Source organism: Alligator sinensis, unplaced genomic scaffold (genome assembly GCF_000455745.1).
Source record: "Alligator sinensis unplaced genomic scaffold, ASM45574v1 scaffold623_1, whole genome shotgun sequence".
NCBI lineage: Eukaryota > Metazoa > Chordata > Crocodylia > Alligatoridae > Alligator > Alligator sinensis.
Genome location: NW_005842769.1, coordinates 604671 through 616657, shown reverse-complemented (window position 1 = coordinate 616657; position 11987 = coordinate 604671). Strand labels below are relative to the sequence as shown.

The 11987-nt window shown below is 38.2% G+C and overlaps 1 protein-coding gene across 6 annotated transcripts in view; it reads right to left on the bottom strand.

Annotated features, from left to right (window-relative positions):
* Nucleotides 1–11987, bottom strand: part of RSU1 (Ras suppressor protein 1) — a 171420-nt gene that overhangs the window by 28261 nt on the left and 131172 nt on the right. Inside the window, exons 10-11 of one of the 6 annotated variants that reach the window (XR_003096463.1) lie at nucleotides 10261–10387; nucleotides 7753–7919 (exon numbers count right to left, since the gene is read on the bottom strand). The exons of 4 other annotated variants lie outside the window; for them this stretch is intronic. The gene's annotated coding sequence lies outside the window, so the exon portion shown is untranslated. Of the gene's footprint in view, nucleotides 1–7752; nucleotides 10388–11987 lie in introns of all 6 variants that reach the window. One more of the 6 variants, XR_003096461.1, reaches the window with a different exon arrangement.

The window sequence follows — 11987 nt, the reverse complement described above, 5'->3', positions numbered from 1 at the left end:
GTTAGGCAGGTGGTAAGCTAAGCAGCTACTGCTTATTATATTAAAAAATGTACTTATTGCAGATTTTTTCCTCCACAATTTGTCTTTTTCACTCACTAGTTGCATTTTGTCACACACTTGACCCAAAAGCACTTTAGGGCAGGACCTGTCTTTATAACGCCCTAGAAGCTCAAGCACAATGATGCTCTGGTTCTCGACTGGGTGCCCTAATGCTGCTATAATACAGAGAAAAGGCAATAAGAGTCTATATTGTTAGCTGCTGTGAAATAAGCGTACATCCACTGAAGATGACAGAATACTGGCTTATACCAGCTGAGCTTCTGATGTATAACTTAATAAAATGGAAAAAAAAGTCACCCACAGGTCAGGGCACAGTCCCAGACCATGCCAAGGCAACCAGAGGCTCAGTCTTCCAGAGACACTCTGGCAGAGTGCCAGAGCATCTCTATGATTGATCCTTTCCCCGCTCCTGAAGCACACTGCCTGCCCATGGTGGGCAGGCAGCGGTGCAAGCTGCAGGGACCCGGACCCAGCTTTTGCCGGGTAAGCAGGGGGTTGTGGGGCTGGAGGAGGGGGGAGGGGACCTCGGGAAGCTGGAGACAAGCAGGAGAAGGAGCAGGGGGCTGGAGACCAGCAGGAGGCTGGAGATAAGCCCCTGGAGATAAGCTGGAGACTTCCCCTGCTCTCTCCAGCCTCCTGCTCGTTCTCTGCTACTGCCGGTGAGTGTGAGGGGGCTGGGAGAGCTAGCGGGGAGCTGGAAGAATGAACAGAGGAGGGGGGGAATGAACGGGGGGCAGGGGGACTGCGTGGGGAGCAGGGGAATAAATGGGGAGCAGGGGGACACTGATAGGCTTCCCCTGCACTGATAGGCTTTCAAATTTCTTTAACAGTGTAAATATAACAATAAAATATTGCCCATCTGATCAATCCCCCTTTCTCTCTCTCTTTTATTTTAATTGTGGAAGAATGTGGATTTTGGGATATTTTAAAAAGTGAATTTGGGATACTGCCTCAGCAGTCCAGCTGATACAAGGGGCTAGTGTCCCCAGATACCAGTTGCCTGAGCCCCAGAAGCTCCTGAGGTCAAGTAACCCTGAGCTGCTGGCCACAGTAGGTTTTTGTACTGCTGGGGACAGCACAGCTGCTGGCCCCAGGCTCTAGCTCGTCCTGGCTGCAGATCCAGGAGGAGCCAGGCAGGGTTATTTTGCCCCAAGTGGCACAATTTGCTTGCGTCTGTGGACATGCCCCACGTCACAAGTTGCCCCTTTGAATTAATTACATAAATAAATTACATAAATAAAATTCTAGAAGATCAGGTGATAAATTGCAGAAATAAAAGAAACAGTGTAGGGATATCCTAGGTCCTTTCTAGAATAGGCAGCTTTACTACTTAGCGCCCCCCATTTGCTCTTGCTTCCCCTCCAATTCTAGCTCAGTAAATACTTTATGCTATTTTAGCTCACCTTATACTTGGATTGTATTTACACTATTCTGGCATTGGAGAAACCATAACAGCTTATTTAACTTGCTTCTTGTATTCAACAACTTATTGTATACCTAAAGCCTTATTTCCAACCAGGATATAAGTTTACAGTAGATTCGCATAGTCCTTTGGCATAAGGGATGGTATTTGTGGAGGGGGGGGGGGATTGTTTTTAGTAGTGAGAAAAAACCAGATGCGAGTATTTGTTGCTTCTGCCAGAACAGTACTGGAATAGACCATAGGTTTGCATTTCAAAATAAATCAAGCAGCAAATAAAAGGAGGTATACAATTTTTTGTAACGCTTTGTAGTGCTTGCACCAACATTACATAAAGCAACACTAGTATAGTTTTTGCAGCAATTATTTTGATACTACTGCTATTCATGTGTGAGAGTAAAAAAATGTACATATTACAGGAGAAAAATCTCCAACACCTTTCAATACATAGGGAAAAAAATTTCTTTGAGGCAGTGTGCAATTTTTGCACACAAATGTGTTCATCCAAACCAACCTACATGTCTCTGTACCTTATGCTCAAATTTTCCTTTCACGGCATTCAGTACATTAAATGTTGTCTGACTCCCACATCATTAATTGAACAGAATTTTTTCCCATTTTTCCATTTAAAAAGAATTCTTCTGTGGAATTTATTTTTACTGGTTTATAGACTTCCCAGTCTTCATCATTCTCACACATCTGCTCTGGATTTAGCCATCTTACTCTTACATGCCTGGATCAAAGTTTTGAACAGCTTGGGAGGATTTTCTGCCCAGGCAGATGGTCTTAGCCCCAACCTAGCACAACAAAATGAAGTGGTTCTATGTTTGTCCACCATATCTGACACACAAAGGCTTCAATCCTGCCTACTCTTACATATCCAAGTCCTCACAACTGCTGGTTTGAGCTATAAAAATTTGAGGGTACAAGTGGCATATTATATACATGCTAAAACTGGTAAATTCAATCTGTGCATAAAGAAGAAGCCAAACCTAAAATTGCACAGCTTCTTTTCAAAACCTTGGGTTTTGTTAAGATACCAATTCTTTTCAACTGATTCTGAAGGAATCCTCTGGGTCTCTGGCAATACAACAGTAATAAATAAAAGAACAATTTCACTGGTATTAAAAATATTGAATGTAAAACAATAAAAATCCCAAAATATAGCAGAATTTTGTTATAAGGAAATAATTTTGTGCTGTCACCACTTTTTCATCTGCCTTTTGCCACATTTGCTTTTATTCTCTATTTTGGATCGATTTCCTCCCATCAACATATCATTCATCCTACCCTCTGTTCCTTACTTACTGTGTGTTTGTGATTTCCACTTTTACTTAATTCTCTGATTTCCTAGCCTTGCTGCACAATACCTCCAATATCTTTTCTTTGCTTGATTAGCTGGGTCTTCTAATCCATCTTTGCTGCCTAGCCTCTTGGTTCTTTCCATTCCTTTTGCCTTCCTGCCTCTCCCAGTTTCCTTCACATTCCCAGTTTCTCTCTCCTCTCACTTGTACCTTTTCTGTCTCCTTTTACTTGCTTTTCTTATAAATTTGCAATCCGTCATCTTAATGTTTCCCCATTCAAATCCTCCCTTTTCCCATTGTTCCCTGCCCCCTGCCCCAAACAAGTGGCTAGCCTTGAAAATATTAAAGAAAAATTGCTTATTTTTAGTTGGTAACTGCTGTCCTGAAAAATTTTGCTAAGAGGTAGGATGCTCCAAGTAGAGGCTTTCTGTTAGAATGTGTTAGTTGTTTGCACTAGATCCAATTTAGCTGCTAGAAATAAAATCTGGGTAGGTATTTTGGAAGTACTGTACTAATTTCTATATTTCACATGAAATCTTCATATGGATTTCAATAAATTCCAATTTGTGCTTAATAAGTAGGTATGAAATAATAGTTATTGCTGACATCTATCATACTTTAAATTACTTTATAAAATTTAGTACTGGCAGCAACAGATGTAGCACAAAACATGGTGAAATTATCTCCTTAATAATGCATCTTTTAAGGAAAGCAACTTCTTCACTGACAGCTATTCAGTAACACAGGAGGCAGTTTCCTAGAAGATATTTGTTCGTGGGGTATCAGAAATAATTAACATAGAGGGTGATTAACTTCTTTGCTACCATGTAATTGAAATTCCTAAATCTATTAATGATATTTTATAAAAGTAATCAGCCATTATGGAACAGGGTAAGACTAATACATTTGTCTTTTACAACCAAAATGTAGAATGATTAAGATTTTTACAAAATACTATTTTATTTAGACAATAATGAACTAAATTCATGAAGGACATGCACATCTTATTCTGTTATAATCTCCAGATGCTTTATCACTGGAAGTATTACACTACCCATTTCCCTTGACTGAAAACCTCTTGGTGTGGGTCATTAATGGTGGCTATGAAAATCTTTGTACATAAAAATTTTTATATTTGCCACGGCACCGTGCTATTGATTAGTAACGTAAGTTGTAGCTGGCAAAATATATTTTGCAAAAAATGAATGCATGCTTAAGAGTAAAAAAAAAAAACTGCCTAGAAATTCCAAGGAATATCAATGTTTCACATATTTCTGCCAACATATTAACTAATCCAGCAAAAAAGATCCTTGATATGCCATTTGCTGATTGATGAGCGCACAGAGCTGAGACCCAAGCATGAAATTTTATTGCTGAAGACATTTTCATCTGCAGCCAAATCACCAGGGAAACACTTTGTCAAACAACTTCATTCTGCATGGAGACTTTGTGACAATATTGGCAACTTAAGAATTTGTTCTAGTTTTTCTTACTGCATCTACCTGTCTAGGCTCAGAGATATTTACTGTAGCTCTGCATTTCATAGATGTTTAGCTGAACACCTCGAAACAAGTGAAATAATTCATGTTTTATCTCAACAGTAAGTGACAAAAGAAAAGCTCACAAGTTTTATTTTTTATATAAATGATACAATATATATTTTGGCAGGGTTTAAAACCAAGCCCTGGTGCCATTTTAATTGCAACTGATCTTATATAGAGCATCTGCAGGGGTCCGAGTTGCTATGTGTTTTTAAAAACTCAATCATGGGTTTAACATTTTTTCCCAGTTGGGAGAATTGGGTGAAAGGAAAGACTGCAAACTTTCTATATTATCAGAAGATAAAAGGATATGTTGAACTTCTATCCTGGCACAAAAGCCTAATGTTAGAGCCTGCTATTCTTTCATTACTCTTGGAATTACTGAGTAGTCTTAGTCCTGCTGATTGCTCTAAACTTCCTAATTATTTTCAGTGTTTAAGAAAAATCCCAGGCTTCCCCATTTTTACTGCAGTGGCATTTATTTTTAAAGGAAACCTACAATTATTCCACAAAATTCCTTCAGCTATAACATGTACTGTATGTTCTCAATAACCATGCTAAGATGCACATAAAGGCTTAATTACAATGCTTAGCAATATGAGCACTAAATTGGTACCTGCTTAGTTAATAGCACGTACAATTCCATTTTGATTGGATAATATTTGGGGATACCCAATCCATGTTCAAACAAGACAATTAAGGCTAGTTAACCAGCCTGTGGGAAGTTCCCTTTTTTAAAAAAAAAAAACAGGTACAAGTGCATATTCCACAGTTGGACTCTGCGAGTGAAACCCTAACAGTACTGAAGTCAGCAGCAATAATAAAGTCCTATGGAATTTAATACAGTTGGAATTTTTCCCTGCAATTTAATCTTACAAACCCTATTTGTAAATCAAATTTCAAATGTGAAAGCTAGGGTTAAACACCTCTTAATATACTTACCAAACAAACTTCCTGTAGATGCTCTGATGCCACTTTGCTTAGGCAATCTGCCACATTTCCACCGATCAATTTAAAGGACAGGTCAGCTTGCAAATAAAAAGACTTTCATCTCCCACAATGTATCCATGGCCACCTTCCCTACTAACCTCATGTCCCCCTGTTCCTATGCAATATATAATTTTTTTTTCTTTATAAAAAATGTTTGTATGCGCTCAACAAAAGCAACCTAATGGAATAGGGACTGAAGATGCAACAATAAGATCCATTTTCTTGTTTATGTTAATATTTGAGCTCTTTTGAGAAAATTAACACCTAACATGGTAAGTTTTAATGAGGTGGGCTGTTTGACACAAACACTATGCATGCACAAACAAGTGTAACTACCCAGAGAAATTAAAACTTTAAAAAAAATTATTTGCATGCAATTTTACATACCAAGCCTCCAAATACCCACTGAAAGTATACTCTCTGAAATGCTTCAGAAAAGGTTTCCCTGACAGAACTGGCATGCTAGCGATGGGGAGGAGGGAAGCCAGAAGGAGACTGAGGGCACCGCAAATATACTTCTATATGAGGGCCTAACATGAGACATGAGCAGGAAACTACATGAGGTCCACTAGAGACACTCCCACACCAATCTAATTTTAAAGAGTTGGCTTTAGACACTATAGTGACAGGCATTAGACATTAAAGAAAAGGCAGACAGGTGGCAATCTCTCTCTGATGCTTGATTAGTGCAATGATAAGTGTTATGAACTGTAGTCAGTACTTGACACTGAAAGAGGAAATTGAGTGGTGCTGCCACATTGTTGCAGGTTCAGGTGACTTTTTCCTACTTCCTCTGTTGTTCTCCTGGGTTAGTTGCAAATAAAGAGCAGATATTAAAACAATCAATGTGTAAGGTAATAGTCAGGTGGGCCTGAAACATTAAGAGCTTCTAACAGCATATTAATAGCACTTAGAAAAAATAAAACTCCCCTACCATGCAGGAGAAACAGTGAGCATTTTACAAATGGGGCAAAAGCATTAGTAACTGTTTCCAAATTCCTTTTACTCCCTCTTTGAAAGGGCATAGTTTCTCATGCAAAATTAGAATACCGCTGATGGAGATGGGGCCAGTCCTTCAACAATGTCTTTAATAACTACTCCTTAAAAGGCATAAGTAACTTAATGGAAATAAAGAATATTTGGAGTGCTCAGCCCTGTCAACCTAGATACTGATTATGAAGACCACAGACTTAAAGCTGGTCACAGACTACAAAGGGAGAAGAAGTTGTTTGGAATTAAAAACCATGAATAAAAGAACCCTCCGATATTCTCCACCAATTCCTGAACAAGAAACTTTATCCAAAACTACAAAGTCAAAACTACATTACAAAGAAAACTGTCAGTCTGGACAGGTTTAGGAATGGAGCAGTGACATAGCAGAAAAGTTATGAAAAGCAATTTAGCAAATATCAACAGCTAAAAGAAAACGGATCATCATACATGCATCACCTGGGGAAATAATACACACACCTGATGTAAAAAAAACACTGTCCTCCAAGTGGAAAAAAAATGACTACTGTTTAACTTGATGGGATCTAAATAAGTCTCACAAGAACAGCAGGGGATTCACACTTTTGAAAGTCTGCAGAAGGCAGAACTGGTAGTAAAACATGAATGGAAGACCAAAAAAAGAGCTCTGCTCATCCGAATTGGCAACTTAGTTTTACAAGGCAGAAATGTTTCTGGTAAAATGAGCCCTGGCCTTAATAGACATAGATGACCTTAGGTGTTCTATAGCTATCACTAAAACACTGCAATTCAATAGCACAATAATTTTACTGATCTTGCATCTACAGAAAAAAAATCTCACATAACTATCTTTGTAAGCAAAGTGGAGTGGAGGGGGGAACGCAAGGTATATATACAGAACATATACAGAATTATTTCTCCCCAGGACACCTGCCAAATGCCAAACCAGCTACTTAGTCCAGGTGCTTGACTTGGTGCCAGCATGCCCTTGTTAAAATTTCTTAGCAACAGCAGCACTCTCTCATTTGCTCTTTTTCTGATGATCTCTTGGAGATGTCACAAGGATTTAATCTTTCATGTTTTATCACTTTTTTTTTTTTAAAGTTCACACCTCATTTTTTTTTTTAGGACTCATTTGGAATTACATTAAAGGATTAATACCAGTTTTTAAACTTCAGTTTTACATCTTTGAATTCTTTCAGTTTTGTTTGTAATGTAATGCTTATAAATAAAAATCTATCCAATTTCCAGGATTCATTCTTTTTTGCTGTGCTGCCCTGGTTGTCATTACAGATGGTCATGACAGTAGAGTAGCTGCCTTCCAAACGCTCTTCTTTTTAAGGGGATTTTATAGCTTTTTACCATATGTACAACAACTCAAATCCAATAGTTCAGGGCATATCTTACATGAATGAGGATTTGTCCTCCTACAGAAAATTACAAGAATTCTTGTATTTTAGGATCTTACCTGGTTCTGCAAAATCCCTAATCAGTAGTTAAGAATGAGGTCATTTTTAATCAAATGCTCATTTTCAGCTGCCTGTCCTCAGGTCCATCTCAATCATCTTTCTGGATGTGGTTTTCTCATCCAAAGAAGTTGAAGCCTGTTATAACTGGTTTGACCCACAAGGATTACTTCAAGCATTGTAACAGGTAAAGATAGAAGAGATGAGTTAGGCAATCTAGTCCACATGACATGAACTGCATGGTTTTTTTTCCAGTTTCACATTACTAGCACTGTGCTTGACAGTGCACATATCACTTTCTTTAGAATATTATTCCACAGCCTAGTATCTTCCCATCAGGAAGAATTCCCTAATATTCAAGACCAAAAGTGACTCTAATTATGTTTATATGCACTAAGTCAAGGAATTCCATGTTCTTTATACGGTTTGCACCCAGGGCTGGGTTAATGCATAAGGAAACTAAGCACATGCCTAGGGCCCTGAGCTGCAAGGGGGTCGGGGAGACAGTCCTTCGCTCTGCAGTGGTGCAAATGGCCCCGTCCACCTCCCTTCCCTTCTGCTGGCCTCGCCACTACAGTGGCCTGCTTCCCGCGGGCAGCAGTGCCAGGGTGGGAAGGAGGATCTTGACAACTCAGGGCCCATGAGTTTGTTTGCCATGGGCCCACTAAAGGGTTAATCCAGCCCTATTTGCCCCTATAGAATATTTATAACCCTGTAAGAGACCCAATCCTAGCATACTGGTTTGCAGCACTGCCATCTCTCCTCATTCCACAGTGCCTCTTTGTAGCACCACTGCTGTCAGTCTCTTGTAGTGGTGGACTCACCCCTCTGATCAGATCTCTACAAAGATTTGGCCTGTCCAAGACTGTCTAAAACACATAGCATCCAAACACAATATTGGTTCTCTACATTATCTTCTCTGCATCTTCAGGGTCTCCCTTTAATTCAGCTTTTTTTCAGAATAGTGGTTCCTAGTCTTCCTCAGCAGAACTCAAAAGCCAATAAGACACAACTTAGGCAACCTCACCCTGCCAAAAGTTTGCCTTTAGCCCATTCCAGGTTTGTGCCTAGTCCTCCATTCTTCTACTGAATGCTGAGTAATAGGATTGTCTGTATGGAGTCTTGTGCCTTTTTCCAAAGCTATTTCCCACAGCATCTAACACCACCTCTGTCTCCTACTTGACCTAACTAGACCTCTGATGGATCATCTCTCTGGGAACAGGCGAGGGCTGCCTCAATCCCAAGTCCTTTCTTTCCATTGCTGTGAAACCTTTCCTTCATGGTAACAGCCCTGTACTGCCCAAACAGGGTCTAAAACTTAAGTTGAACCTTGCACACCCTCCAGATGCAGTAAAGTCTGTTAAATGAGCACATAAATGTTTCCATGAACCCTTTAATGGCCTAGAAGGGGTTTGGTAGCCCTCCCCCTCCAACCCCACTTTGTCATGGCTTAGCATCCTTAGAAGCTGTTTTTTGAAGTCCGAGCTTCGATGCCTTCCACACATCAGAAAATGTATGCATTTCATTTGAAAAGACAGCCTTCTACTTACTTAAGGAATATGACAGGGGGAGGACTTGAAAACAAAAAGGATCTCTCAAGCACAAAGAATAAAGCAGGAAATGGCCCATATACTGATACTTATGTAAGCTTTTCCCTCAAATCATTTTCTCATTTTACTAAAAAATGTACACTTCTTCTACAAGCAGATAATTTATAAAATACATCATCAAGAAGAGGCGTAGTTCCCGACTTCTGTCTTTGCAGAATGTGTATTGTATATCTCCTAAGTAATGAACATTTGGTTAGATGTTCCTAATTCTCTTTTATTCTGACTGTAACAAAATTAGAAGGCACATCACAATCAGTATAACATAGAAAAGAAAGCAATTCCTAATCAATCTTTCACACAGTCCATTAAAATAGGGGAAAGAAACTTGATTTAATGCAAGATGGTAAGGCATGCTTTGTTAAGTGAAAATTATAATATAGTCATACTACAATCAATACCTTCTAGCAAAAGTTTCATTTTGAAATTGCTTTATGCTAATGTTTCAGTCTACACAGAATCTAAATAATTATATGCATTTCCTAAACACTGCTTCAACTTTAAAATATTACACAATAATATAATAAAGTAACAGTAAACCTATACATTCAATGTTACATACTGACCTTTTGTAAAAGAAAAAAAACCTTATACTAACTAGCTATCAGCAGCAAATTCAGATTAGAATTTTTATCATTTTATAAGCTAATGAAGAATCACTAGACTGAATTGATCTTTTTAAGAAAACTGAAAAGTATAAACCTTTTCTGCCAAACTCAGCTGATATCTGGTGATGCCATTCACAGATAAAAAAAACAGTTTTTTGTATGGCACAGCATCACACAACTGCAATCTTAGTTATGTGGAGCACTGGGAATGGTAAGTCCCACAATACCCAACAGTCTGAATCAAAGAAGATACATCTGGACAATGTCAACTAAACATATAAATATGGTGACTCACTGAAAGGATAATAAGATATCATCTCTTATTGAATCAGGAAGTGTGATGATGGATACTCTTAAGAATGATGGATATGCTTCAGCTCAAGTGAGAGTCTCTCCTAAACATATGAATAGCTGAGACAGATCTGAAAAATATTTACAGCCTTCAGATGAAATTCAAATATTATATCAGAGGCATTCACCATATAATTTAACCCAGGCAAAGGTAAGCAAACACTTTAATCTGTCGTCCTTTTAAAAGAAGGTCTTCAAGAAAAATCCAGTTATCCAAAATATAACTTCTGCTTCCTGACATTAGACTTCTGACGCAATGCCTTAATCAAGTGTCTATTGCCCTTTCACCTCACTTCTCTGTCTCTTTCCTAAGTAGAAACACTTTTTTGAAAGTGTTGTTATTTTTTTAAACACGGGTAACATACCACATGCATCAGAAAAGTAAAAAGCCTGGACAAAATTTAACGTTAGTTTAAAAAGTAAAATATCAAATGACAACAAAGTGTTAACTTGCAGGTCTGAGAGACATTTGAGTTTTATTTGTCACACTTGTGCTCACTTTCACACAGAAAAAATTTAAATCAGTCAAGACACAAAGAGGGTGCAGGGACAGAATAGTGCTAGTTTTTTAGGTTTATGACTATTATTAATATATATAATAACCCTAATATAAACCATATATATATATATATATACACATGCTGGAGGGAGAGACAATAAAAGGTTCCCTAAAAAGCCTAAACCCTATCAAACTAGGACCATTTTTTCAAACACATCACAGGTGAGAATCTGTCAAAGGCATAATTAGACAAACATTATGCCCTGACCTGCTACTATTTATACATGTGATTCACTTTATACAGAGTAGTTCTTAAAAATGCATAAATAACATGCACTTAAGTCTTTCAGAGCTGGGGCCTTTAAAACTAATGATATCTCTGCAGCAGCTGTGTTTTTCAAAATGTTTTTTTTGAAAACTAACTACAGATCTAATATATTTACAGTAAACTTGGTTTGAAAACCTGTGATTTCCCAAAGCCTTGCTTTATGATGGCTCTCTTCTTCTCAGACACTCTTTTTCAGCAGATCCTAAAATAGCATGGCAGTTTCCAACATAAAAACTAAACATATCTCCCAAACTTCAAAAAAATATAACCAGTGGATAAAGCATTTTATCTGACTTCTTTAAAATACAGTGTTGCAGTTGCAAATGCAGAAGATATAAATAAGCACAAGGGCCACTATGTGTTGTTAAAAGTAAACTCTTTTATATCTTTATATGGTTGCTCTGAAGCTTCCATAATTCTGTCAGAATGGAGGAAAGTGCTTTTATGGACACAGGAAAGATATTTCTTAAATTCTAGGCGTTTCAAGCTTATTCAACACACCATAATACACTGAACATATCTGAACATGAAAGATATAGACAAAAGACACTACTACGATCATTTAAAATGTAAAATTTGACTCCCCTTAATTGCAGAAGTAAAGGATGCAGGAATAAACTTTTATTAGCTGTACAGGAGGCCCCAATTCTAAATATAAAATCTAGCTCAACTAGCTAGGCTGACCACTGAATTAAGCTGTTGCCTCCAGTCTGCACAGTGGCATGAAAAGCTGGAGTAGCCTCCATGATGCATTCTTCTAGGTGCAACAAAGAAGGTTAAAATCTATATGAAGGGGGGGGGGGGGCAGGGGTTCAAAACCAAATCTGTACCCCAGTTCCCCACT